Source organism: Vigna unguiculata, chromosome 9 (assembly GCF_037176805.1).
Source record: "Vigna unguiculata cultivar grain cowpea cultivar isolate G323 ecotype 2 chromosome 9, ASM3717680v1, whole genome shotgun sequence".
Lineage (NCBI taxonomy): Eukaryota > Viridiplantae > Streptophyta > Magnoliopsida > Fabales > Fabaceae > Vigna > Vigna unguiculata.
Window position 1 is genome coordinate 37644750 of NC_140800.1, and position 10257 is coordinate 37655006.

At 30.2% G+C, this 10257-nt stretch overlaps 1 long non-coding RNA gene across 1 annotated transcript; it reads right to left on the reverse strand.

Annotated features, from left to right (window-relative positions):
• Positions 1 to 7729: 7729 nt before the first annotated feature.
• LOC114162171 (uncharacterized) lies at positions 7730 to 9349 on the reverse strand. The gene is made up of 3 exons (XR_003599150.2): positions 9192 to 9349; positions 9009 to 9074; positions 7730 to 7912 (listed from the first exon to the last, which is right to left on the reverse strand). It is a non-coding gene; the product is annotated as an uncharacterized LOC114162171 (long non-coding RNA).
• Positions 9350 to 10257: the final 908 nt, after the last annotated feature.

Sequence of the window (10257 nt, forward strand, 5' to 3'; positions counted from 1 at the left end):
TCATATTCTTTTGGAGGTGATACAAGGTCATGGGAGAAGATGATTAAAGGGATTGACTAAAAATTCATTCTCACTATCTATAGTGAGATGAGAGGGTGACACAACTGGATTTACTAAATTATCCTTCATTATTTAATTTTTATTACATGTGATTTAACTGTTAAAATCAATACACGTGATTTTAGTTCACTTTCTTAATTCTATGTTAACGATGGTAATAATTTATTATGGTTATAATAAAAAGTTATTACTTCTAAAATTACTATTAAAAAGAAAAAAAGAAGTTTCTAGGTAAATTAATTATTTTCCACCTTATATATTAAATTTATTTTTAAACAAAATATATTATATCATTCATTTTTTATAAATATTTTTTTTTATATTTTCAATCACTCAATAAAATTTATAAAATAATTTTAAATTATTTATATATAATTTTATATTACCTATAACAATAGGGACATTTTGGTAATCTAATTTTTTTCTATTAAAAGTTTTTTTTAATATATCACATCAGTCAATTCAATCACAAACTTTTACAAAATTCACTTTCTAATTCACTCTAGAATCACCTCTGAAAAATAAAAAAACTATTTGGATTACTTGTTTTATAGAAATATCGACTTCAGTCCAAATAAAACATTAATTTAAAATTGAATATAAACAAATTTGGGGCAAAGATTAAAACATTGTCTTTTTCCCCTCATCTTGCTATGTATTGATCCAGTTGTCTTCTTATGTTCTTGTCCTTTGTCTCAATTGATACATTTGCATATATTTGTGTCTTTCTATTTGTTTGAGTTTGACTAGCACTATCTAGGTTGCACATCAAAATTAAAGATTAGTAACAACAAATTCTACTCCACTAGGCATTATATATACAAAAAGTAAACCAAACCAATTCAAAATTTGTTCAAGATACATCTTTAATATTTATTCCTTGTTAACCATGTACTTGAGTTTCAGAAGAAATGAGCAAAAGACATAGAATAATATATGGAATGTCATAAGAAAATACAGTTCTCTCACAAAGAAAATCCCATAGTACTTTTGTTTAAGTGTTTGACAAGAAAAAATCAACCCAACATTCACTTTTGTATGGTTATAATGCATGTCTTTGGATAAATCCACTGGTCAAAAAATAAGAAGTTTTATCTTTTAGATTTTTATAATCTATGCAAAGGTTTTCATTCGAGCAATTTCAAATATTTTTTCACATAAATTATGACACTCATAGAAAACATATTATTTTTATGTTCTTATACTAGACACTTTATAGTTGAAAAACAAGTGTTGGGTAGTTTTATTGTACTTTACAAAGCACACAAGTTTTACATGATATTTAATTCCATATTTATATGTTCTCTTTGGTTGCAATTCTATTCAAGTTCATTCATATGAAGTGTTTACATAGGAATTGCATTTGTTATCCATAGTATTGAAAAAATTCGTCATTTTCTTCACTTATGTTCTTTTGCAATATTTTGTACACATATTTGATTGTATATGAATCTATATGTTATCCCTTCCATAACCAATAGTCTTGACTCTATATTTTTTATGAAGACCTTGTTAAGTCATTCCTCAATGGATCAACCTGAGATAATTCCTACTAAAACCATTTCCTCTTCCACTATAATTTTCATTCTCATTCATTATTATTCCAATTCACCATTTCTGACATTGTTGTCATCATAAGGTTTGAATTTGATTGATACTTCCATATCTATACTCTATGTGATATTATTGTCAAACAATGTTTGCCCATGTCATACCTACATATTTTCTTCAAATTCTTTCACCACACATATCCATGTTTGGATTGATTAGGTTAATTTAGTTATCTCAAACCCTTATATTTAGATTCTAATATATTCTTCAACAACATGTGTTTTTATAGTATACCCCATTTTCACTTTGCAAGTAATGTCTCATTAAAACTTTGTATATCCTTTATGTTTATTCCTTCGAATTTGTTGGGTTTACATATAGTTGATCATTTCACCCACACTTCTTTCTTTATTATGTTCTCCATTTCCATAAAAATTGTTTTTAAATTTTTTAACTTCCTTTATCACTCTTTTTGACACTTTGAAAAAAAATAAAACAAAAAGGAGATAACAATAATGATTAATTTAATCAAACACACACTTCGAACAAATGTTAATTATTTGTCATTTCAACCTATTAACCTCTTTCTTATTTTCTGGAATTTCTTCGAATTGATATCTCTAAATGTGTGAAATGTATACTTCACAATAGCATTACATCAATCGAGTTGATTATCATACACTCCAACCAATTTATTCTTATAAAACTTCACTTTGAGGTCGAATGTAACCTCAAAACATATTGATACAACTTTTTAAGGTTAAGATACATATTATACATTGTGCTTTTGTATAATAGTTAGGACAAACTATGTTTAACCCTAAATTCACAACTTATATTAAAGTTCAAATTAAAAATTTAGTGAGAACAAAATTTCTAAACCCGTTTCTTTTCTCAACTACTTTTGGATATGGCTTTGAAGTGATTATTGAGATTTTATTTTTGTTTATTTGTTGATTATTTTTCCTCCACTCCATGTAATTATTAATTGCACCCAACAATACTAGGAAAAGACTTAAACACCATTCACGTGCACTACACCACATTGGATCACCACCACCCGCTTCAGTAAAAGAAGAGAGGAAGAATGCATACAAGAAGAAAGAGATGAAATGGAGAATAAAATGTAAAACTCATTCCCAAAATGTTTTTTAGAACATAATCCATGTGTTCTAATTTTTTTTTTCAAACATATTTTGTATAAGTATCATGAGAAACTCATTCCAAAAGACAATTACTGAAATTACATTCTATTCAAAAATTACATTCAAAAAAGTTTATTCCAAAACACATTTATGTTTCAGAAATTTTGTTTTGAAAATGTTATTTCAAAAATCACAAAAAGATTATTCCAGAAAATATATAATTTGATAAAATTGTTATTTCAAAAGTTAAGTTCTGCAAGATGTAAAAGCCGTATTTGTTTTTTTGTCAAGTGCATAAAGTAAGATTTTTTTTTTAAATATGTTTTCTTAATTATTTTTTGAAAAAATGTATTTTGTTGTTAAACTAAATTGGTCTCTCTATATATATTTTTTTTAAATCATGTGAAATATTATCCTTGAGCTTATTATGTTATACATTAAAAGAATATTTAAAGATGAAATACAATATTTAAAAATAGTTTAGAGGTAAAATACTATAATTTCTTTAAGATTTTATCTCGACAAGAGATAAGTTAAAATTTTAATAAAATGGTGTAAATCTCATCTTATAAGTTAGTTTTGCGTTTTAAAATGGTGTAATTACTAATTTGATACCCTAATTTTTTTGTTTAGTTCAATTTGGTCCCTATATTTTTTGTTGGTTCAATTTAATACCCAATTACTTAAAAAGGTTCAATTTGATCATATCCGTTAAGTTAGAGTTAACACTGTGACCCGTATAAGACACGTGTCAAGCCATGAATTTTTTTTCTTTAATTTTTAATTTTTTTTTTCTAAAAATCTATAATCTACCACGTGTCATGTTACTGTCGTGCCACGTGGCAATTTACCGTAATGACACGTGGCAGTGGTAAAACTTGTTTTCATTTTTTTCTCTATTTTAAATTTTTTGTTCAATTTAGTAACTCTATTTTTTAAAATGATCCAATTTTGTCATTTTCAAGTTGAGACTAAATTAGTAAATAAACTTAATTACAACTTATATAGACATGTTACAATAATTTTTTTTAATATATACATCAAATCACTTCACCTAAATACTAAAATTATTTTTTTTTTTACATTTTTACCTTTAAATTTTTACACTTGAAATTTTTTACACTTGTAAAAAATAAAATAATTTGAATATATTAGGTGTAGTGATTTGATGTATAAATTTAAAACAATAATTTTAATATGTATATATAAGTTATAATTAAACTTATTTATTAATTTGGTCTCAAAGGACAAAATTGAATCGTTTTAAAGAATTGGGGTACTAAATTGAATAAAAAATTGTAATAGAAGACTAAATTGAAAACAAGTTTTACCACTATCACGTGTCATGACTGTAAACTGTCACGTGGCACGACAGTAACTTAACATGTGACAGATTATAAATATTTAGAAAAAAAATTAAAAAAAAAATTCACGGCTTAACTCGTGTCCTGTACAAATACAATGTTAACTCCAACTTAACAGAGAAGACCAAATTGAACCCTTTTAAATAATTGGGGTATACTAAATTGAACCAACAAAAAATATGGGTACCAAATTGAACTAAACCAAAAATTTAAGGGACAAAATCAATAATTATACCTTTTAAAATAGTATTAGAGTCATCTAAAGGTTATCATAGAAAAATTTATTATTTATTGGACTTATTATCCAATAAAACTCTTATTAAATATCTTAGTGTACATATCTCACTTTAGAACTAATTTTGTAGAGATGAGTTAGGATTAAAAGTTCTCCTGTAAAACAACTTTTAAAAATCGTTTACAAATAAAAGACTATTAATTTTTTTTATAGGCGGAAAGAAAAAAATATACAACTTAATATTTAAACATACAACTTTTAAGTTACAAATACTTATTCTTTTGTATAGACAAAATAAAGTTATCAAAGAAGATCAACTGCCAGGTGAAACATAGTTGAGGGAGAGAAATTACATTTTTTTATTCCTTAATTATTCATCCATCCATTATGAAGTCTAACAACGCACTCAACTATGAAAAATATTGGACCGAATAGTTGCTAATAAACCAAATAATTAAGATCTTGATCAATTATAATCACATGAGTACAGTATAGGTTCGTTGTAGATTTTTAAGAACAAATATGGTAAGAAGAGAAGAAACTAATTAATGAATCTTGTTAACTAGTATTCCATATTGTTCAATAAATGAAAAATATAAAATACATTTATAATAGAAAAACCTTTTATTTTTACATAATTATTTAACTACTACGTACATAGGGTTATCTTTTAAGTAGTGAAATAAATTAAAAGCTTTTGTTAGCAAGTGAAACTTTTGAGCAAGCATTTTTTTGGAAGCGTGGTGCAAGTACATATTGATAGTAACTCTGAAAGAAATTTATTTCAATTTTTTCCGCTTGGAGAAGTTCAGAGCTTGTTCAAATTTTGTACGCATATCTTTTGTATTTTAAGAACTATGAAAGCGAAGAAGGGAGGGGCTGGGCTGGTCTGCTAGCCCGTCGTCCACTGCATGATGAGTCGAACATTTCAATTTGTTTTCAGACTTTGAATGGGTTTTTCTTCCTGCATCTCCAAATTTTTTTCTTACACCCTCAACATTTTTATAATTCCACTTTTATTATTTTGGTTTATAGTTACCGACTTTCAAAACTCGAAGTTACTGGCTTTCAGAAGTCGAAGTTACCGGCTTACAGAAGTCAGAATTACCGACTTTCAGAACCCGGTGTTATCGACTTTCAGAAACCAATGTTACCGGCTTTCAGAATTCGGTATTATCGATTTTCAAGATACGAACAGTAGCAAAACATGAATAAAAATTTTAAGGGTGTCAAATTTAATTTTTTTATATATAAATTAATTTTCTAGTTAAATAAAAAGTTCTTCATTTTCTTTACTTAAACCATTTTTATAGAATGATTCACGTATGCACTTTTCAATTTATAATATTTCTAAATCATTGAATTCACACAACATAAGTATTCTAATTTTTATTCCAAATCAAGGTTATCCAACTAATTCATTATGTGTAACAGAATTTGTAATGCAACCCAAGATATATCCATAAATTTTACCATTTCAGCAGAAAACACAACAACCTTTAAATTTCATAATTTAAGCTTGTACTAATTTGGGTAAAAATATAATTAAGATTCATGCCAATCTGATAAAAAAATTCCTAAAATCATAATTAGGATTCATACTAATTTGGGTAAAACTTAATTTGGAAAAAACATCATAAGTGAATCATAGATTTAAGATACATAAATCATAATAAAATATGAATGATTTATGACACATATTGAGATAATCATTTATCTCCTTACTTTTCTTTCTCACTTTAATACTTTCTTGATGACTTATTGAGAAATAATTTTATTATGACCAGAGATAAAATCTTAATCGCTTTTATCAACCAATATCCATCAAATTAATTCTTATTTTTAAACAATAAAGATATACAACTAAAAAATATATAAATAAAATTATTAGAAATTTTCTTAAACTTAATATAAATAATATAATTATATATAAATATAATTTTAAAATATATAAAAAAAATTAAAACAAAAATTGGGGTTACCGGCTTTCAGAATCCGGAGTACCGAATTTCATTCTTAGGGGTGCAGGCTGCAGAGAAATTTAATTTATAGTTTATTTTTATTTTGTTGAAGGATATAATGGTCTTCACAATCAAACTTAGAGGTGTAGAAAGAAAAATTGGGGGTGCAAGAAGAAAACCCCCTTCGAATTAGTTTGACTCAATCCAATTTTTGCGTACCAAAAATAAAACAAGCCAAAATAGGATAGATTGACTCGTTTTGCCATTCCTATATGATTGCATCTCAAAAAACTCAGTAACATGAAGTTCATTGCACACTAGAAAGTTTGATATAGTCTCCTAAATAGTTATTGCTATTTCTAGTTTACTCTTATAAGATTACATTTTTCAAATTTATAAGAAAAAAAAACAATTTTAGTGATAAATGTTAAAATCTATAAATTATAATTTTTAATAATTTAGTTCATTACAAGAAAATGCTTAAATAACCACTAATTTCATAAACAAAAAATAATTAGTCAATGTAGTAATTAATTTAGATATCAATTTATAAACTAAAGATTATTGATATCTTAAATAGTATATATTATGAATAAAAAATTATAATTTATTTTTGAATTGATTACTAAATTGATCTCTAACATTAATTACCAAAGTTTTAGTTAAAAAAAATAGTATATAAATTGGTTTCTAAATTGAATATCAATTTAGACCTTAATTCTCATAATTATTTAGTTTTTTCCTAAATTTCACGTTGTCGTTCGGGAGAAATCTTAGTCTAGTAGATAGTCGAGAGTTCATGAGTCATGAGATGTCTCCGTCTTAGTGTGAGTATTTGATCTTTGTCAATCCATTTGTTGAGTGTCCTGATTGATTAGGTATCTAAAATGAAAGGTCGAATGATTCATAAATCAAATAATTTTGTAAGAAAAATTAAATTGAAATGTATAACTTATTATTATGATGATTATGATTATTATTATAATAGTTGTTGTAATTATAATAAATAATAATAATAATAATAATAAATATATTAAAAGTATATATTACAATTTAATTTGATTTTAATTGGTTTTGAAAATTCAAATATAAATCGAACAAAATTGATTCGTTATTTATATTTAGTTTTAATTTGTTTAGATGGGTTAAATTTTAAACACTCCTAACCAGAAAGAATGCTAGTCAAGTATTAATATTTAACAAGTAAAAATAGATCAGAATTAGAATTAGACACACACTTCCTTAATGATAATAAATATGTGCATAAAATAATATTTACTAAACTTTAAACAATTAATACGCTTTACTATAATCGGAACGAATACTGTAACATCCCGTTTTTATAGTTTTTAAACTATTAAGCGAAACATTTAAATTTCAATAATTCAGAAGCAGTTAGTGACATAGGTCAGCATAACTAGTACAGTCATCCAAAAGAAGTGCATACACTGATCAATATGTACAGCCCACATCACTGAAAGTTACAAAACATCCTAAACATTTACTAGAGAAACAAGAGGCTACTACAGCTGGGAAACGTCTAGGAACTCACTCGACGTCGGTCCGGGAAAGGTGTACCTTCACCTGCACTTTTATCTGCTCGCGCCATTCATTAAAGACGGTCATTGCAAAAGAAAATAGAAGGCACACAGAACACAAAAGAAACTAAAAGGGTAAGCTAACTGAACACGGAGTAAATCATGCAATTGGTATTTTTATTCTACCACAGAGAATATACTTTTGATACATAATCAATTAAAATCAATCCAATTAATCCTGACCATAACATCACACCTCATTCTAGACTCGATATCCGGATTATGTAAGTGGCATTGGAGCTCTTGGTGACTTGCACTTGAAGTGGCTCCTAAACTCTGCAGAGTCTTAGGCACAAGGGGTATTCACCCAACCACTCTCAAGGTAAATCCCATCACCTCTATGATGGATCGGAATCATAGACCAGGACCTCCTGCTACTTCCCCCGACGTAATCCATCACACTCTATTTGAGTCTTAATGGTTATTGGAAGCGTCAGGATGTCACCAATCTGAGTCCTCATGCCCTTACATTCACTAAACCACATACTTTAGGATTTCCCTTGAAATCCTAACTATAACATAATCCATTCACATCACACTCACACCCAAAGTTTGCATACAGTTTAACATACATAAAGATCTCACACCATTATCAACCCTCATCATCTTAAAGCAACCAATCAAGCATCAAGGAAACAAAACAGTGGGAAAAACAGTTTTCTGCAGGGGATCTCGCTTAGGCTAGAGGGTCTCGCCTAAGCTAGAGAGGTTATCTCGCTTAGGCGGACTGCCCTCGCCTGGGCGAGAGCCCTTACAGAGGCAAAGAGAAGTTCTGGACGAATTCTCGCTCAGGCGAAGCAGGCTCGCCTGGGCGAGAGGCTATCTCGCTCAAGCGACTCCAACTCGCCTAGGCGAGATTTCGCACAATGACAGAGGTGAGCTTCTGGTATTTTCGCTCAGGCGAGACCAACTCGCCTAGGCGAAACTACCAGAAAATCCTCCCTGTTCTGCACATGCAAACTCGCCCAAAGGCCGTCCCCACTCAATTTCATACTTTAGCAGCCTCAAACATCAATTAAACAAGCAATCATGAAATCAAAGCACTCCCAAACGCAATTAACACCAAAATGAGTTACAAAGTTAGCTTCCCTTACCTTTTTGCCAAGACTTTAACTGGTGGACTCAAGCAGATTTACAAGACAGCAGAGTTTTAGCTTAACCTAGAGGAATTCATCACAACGACATGGAGAAGAAAGAATTTCGTGATTAGATTCAGAAATCAGCGAGTAACTAGAGGATTCTAGCTGGAACCGAACCCAATTTTAAAAGAAACCTACCTTGGGGAATGAAGGTTTGAGGGAGGAAGCTGCGGAGGTTCCTGCTGGTTGGTTCTTCCAGAATCTGAGTAGGAAAAAGGAAATGGTGAGATGGCAGCACAGAGAGAGGGAATGGAAGAGAGTTTGGAGTTGCAGAGGAGAGTGGAAGGAATGAGGAAGAAGAGTGAGCTTCTGTTTTTGGAAGAGGGTAAAAAGAGAGGTATTACATTCTCCCTAACAACAAAAATTTTCGACCCGAAAATTAAGACTTACCAGAGAACAAGTGTGGGTATGACTTTCTCACATCTTCTTCTAATTCTCAAGTGGAATCACCTGTCCTCTTGTCCCAAATGACCTGGACTAGTCTGATGGATTTCCCTTTGAGCTGCCTCAACTGAACATCTCCTAAACCCACGGGTTGAACCTCTACTGTGAGATCTCCCCTGATCTGCAGATCTTCCATCTCAAGTACATGGGAAGGGTCGGAAACATATTTTCTGAGCTGTGAAACATGGAATACTGAGTGGAGGTTGGCCAAGGGAGGAGGTAGGGCAATCTCATATGCCACTGGTCCAATTCTTCTCAGAATCTGGTATGGACCGATGAACCTAGGAGATAACTTCTTCTGACGGATGGCTCTCCCCACGCCAGCAGTCGGGGTAATTCTCAAGAAAACATGGCCCCCTGGTTCAAACTCTAAAGGTCTTCTCCTCTGATCAGCATATGATTTCTGCTTGCTCTAGGATGCTTTCATTCTTTCTTGGATGAGCTTGACCTTCTCGGTAGTCTGCCTCAGGAGTTCTGGTCCCACCACCACTGATTCCCCATCCTGATACCAGCACAAAGGCGTCCTACATCTCCTGCCATAGAGGGCCTCATAAGGTGTCATGCCAATACTGGTGTGAAAACTGTTATTATATGTGAACTCTACCAAAGGTAGGACCTCATCCCACGTACCCAGATGGTCTAGCACGCACGTCCGTAAGAGATCCTCAAGAGATTGGATAGTTCTCTCGGACTGTCCATCGGTCTGAGGGTGATACGCAGAGCTCATAGCCAACCTGCTACCCATAGCATCTTGTAGCGT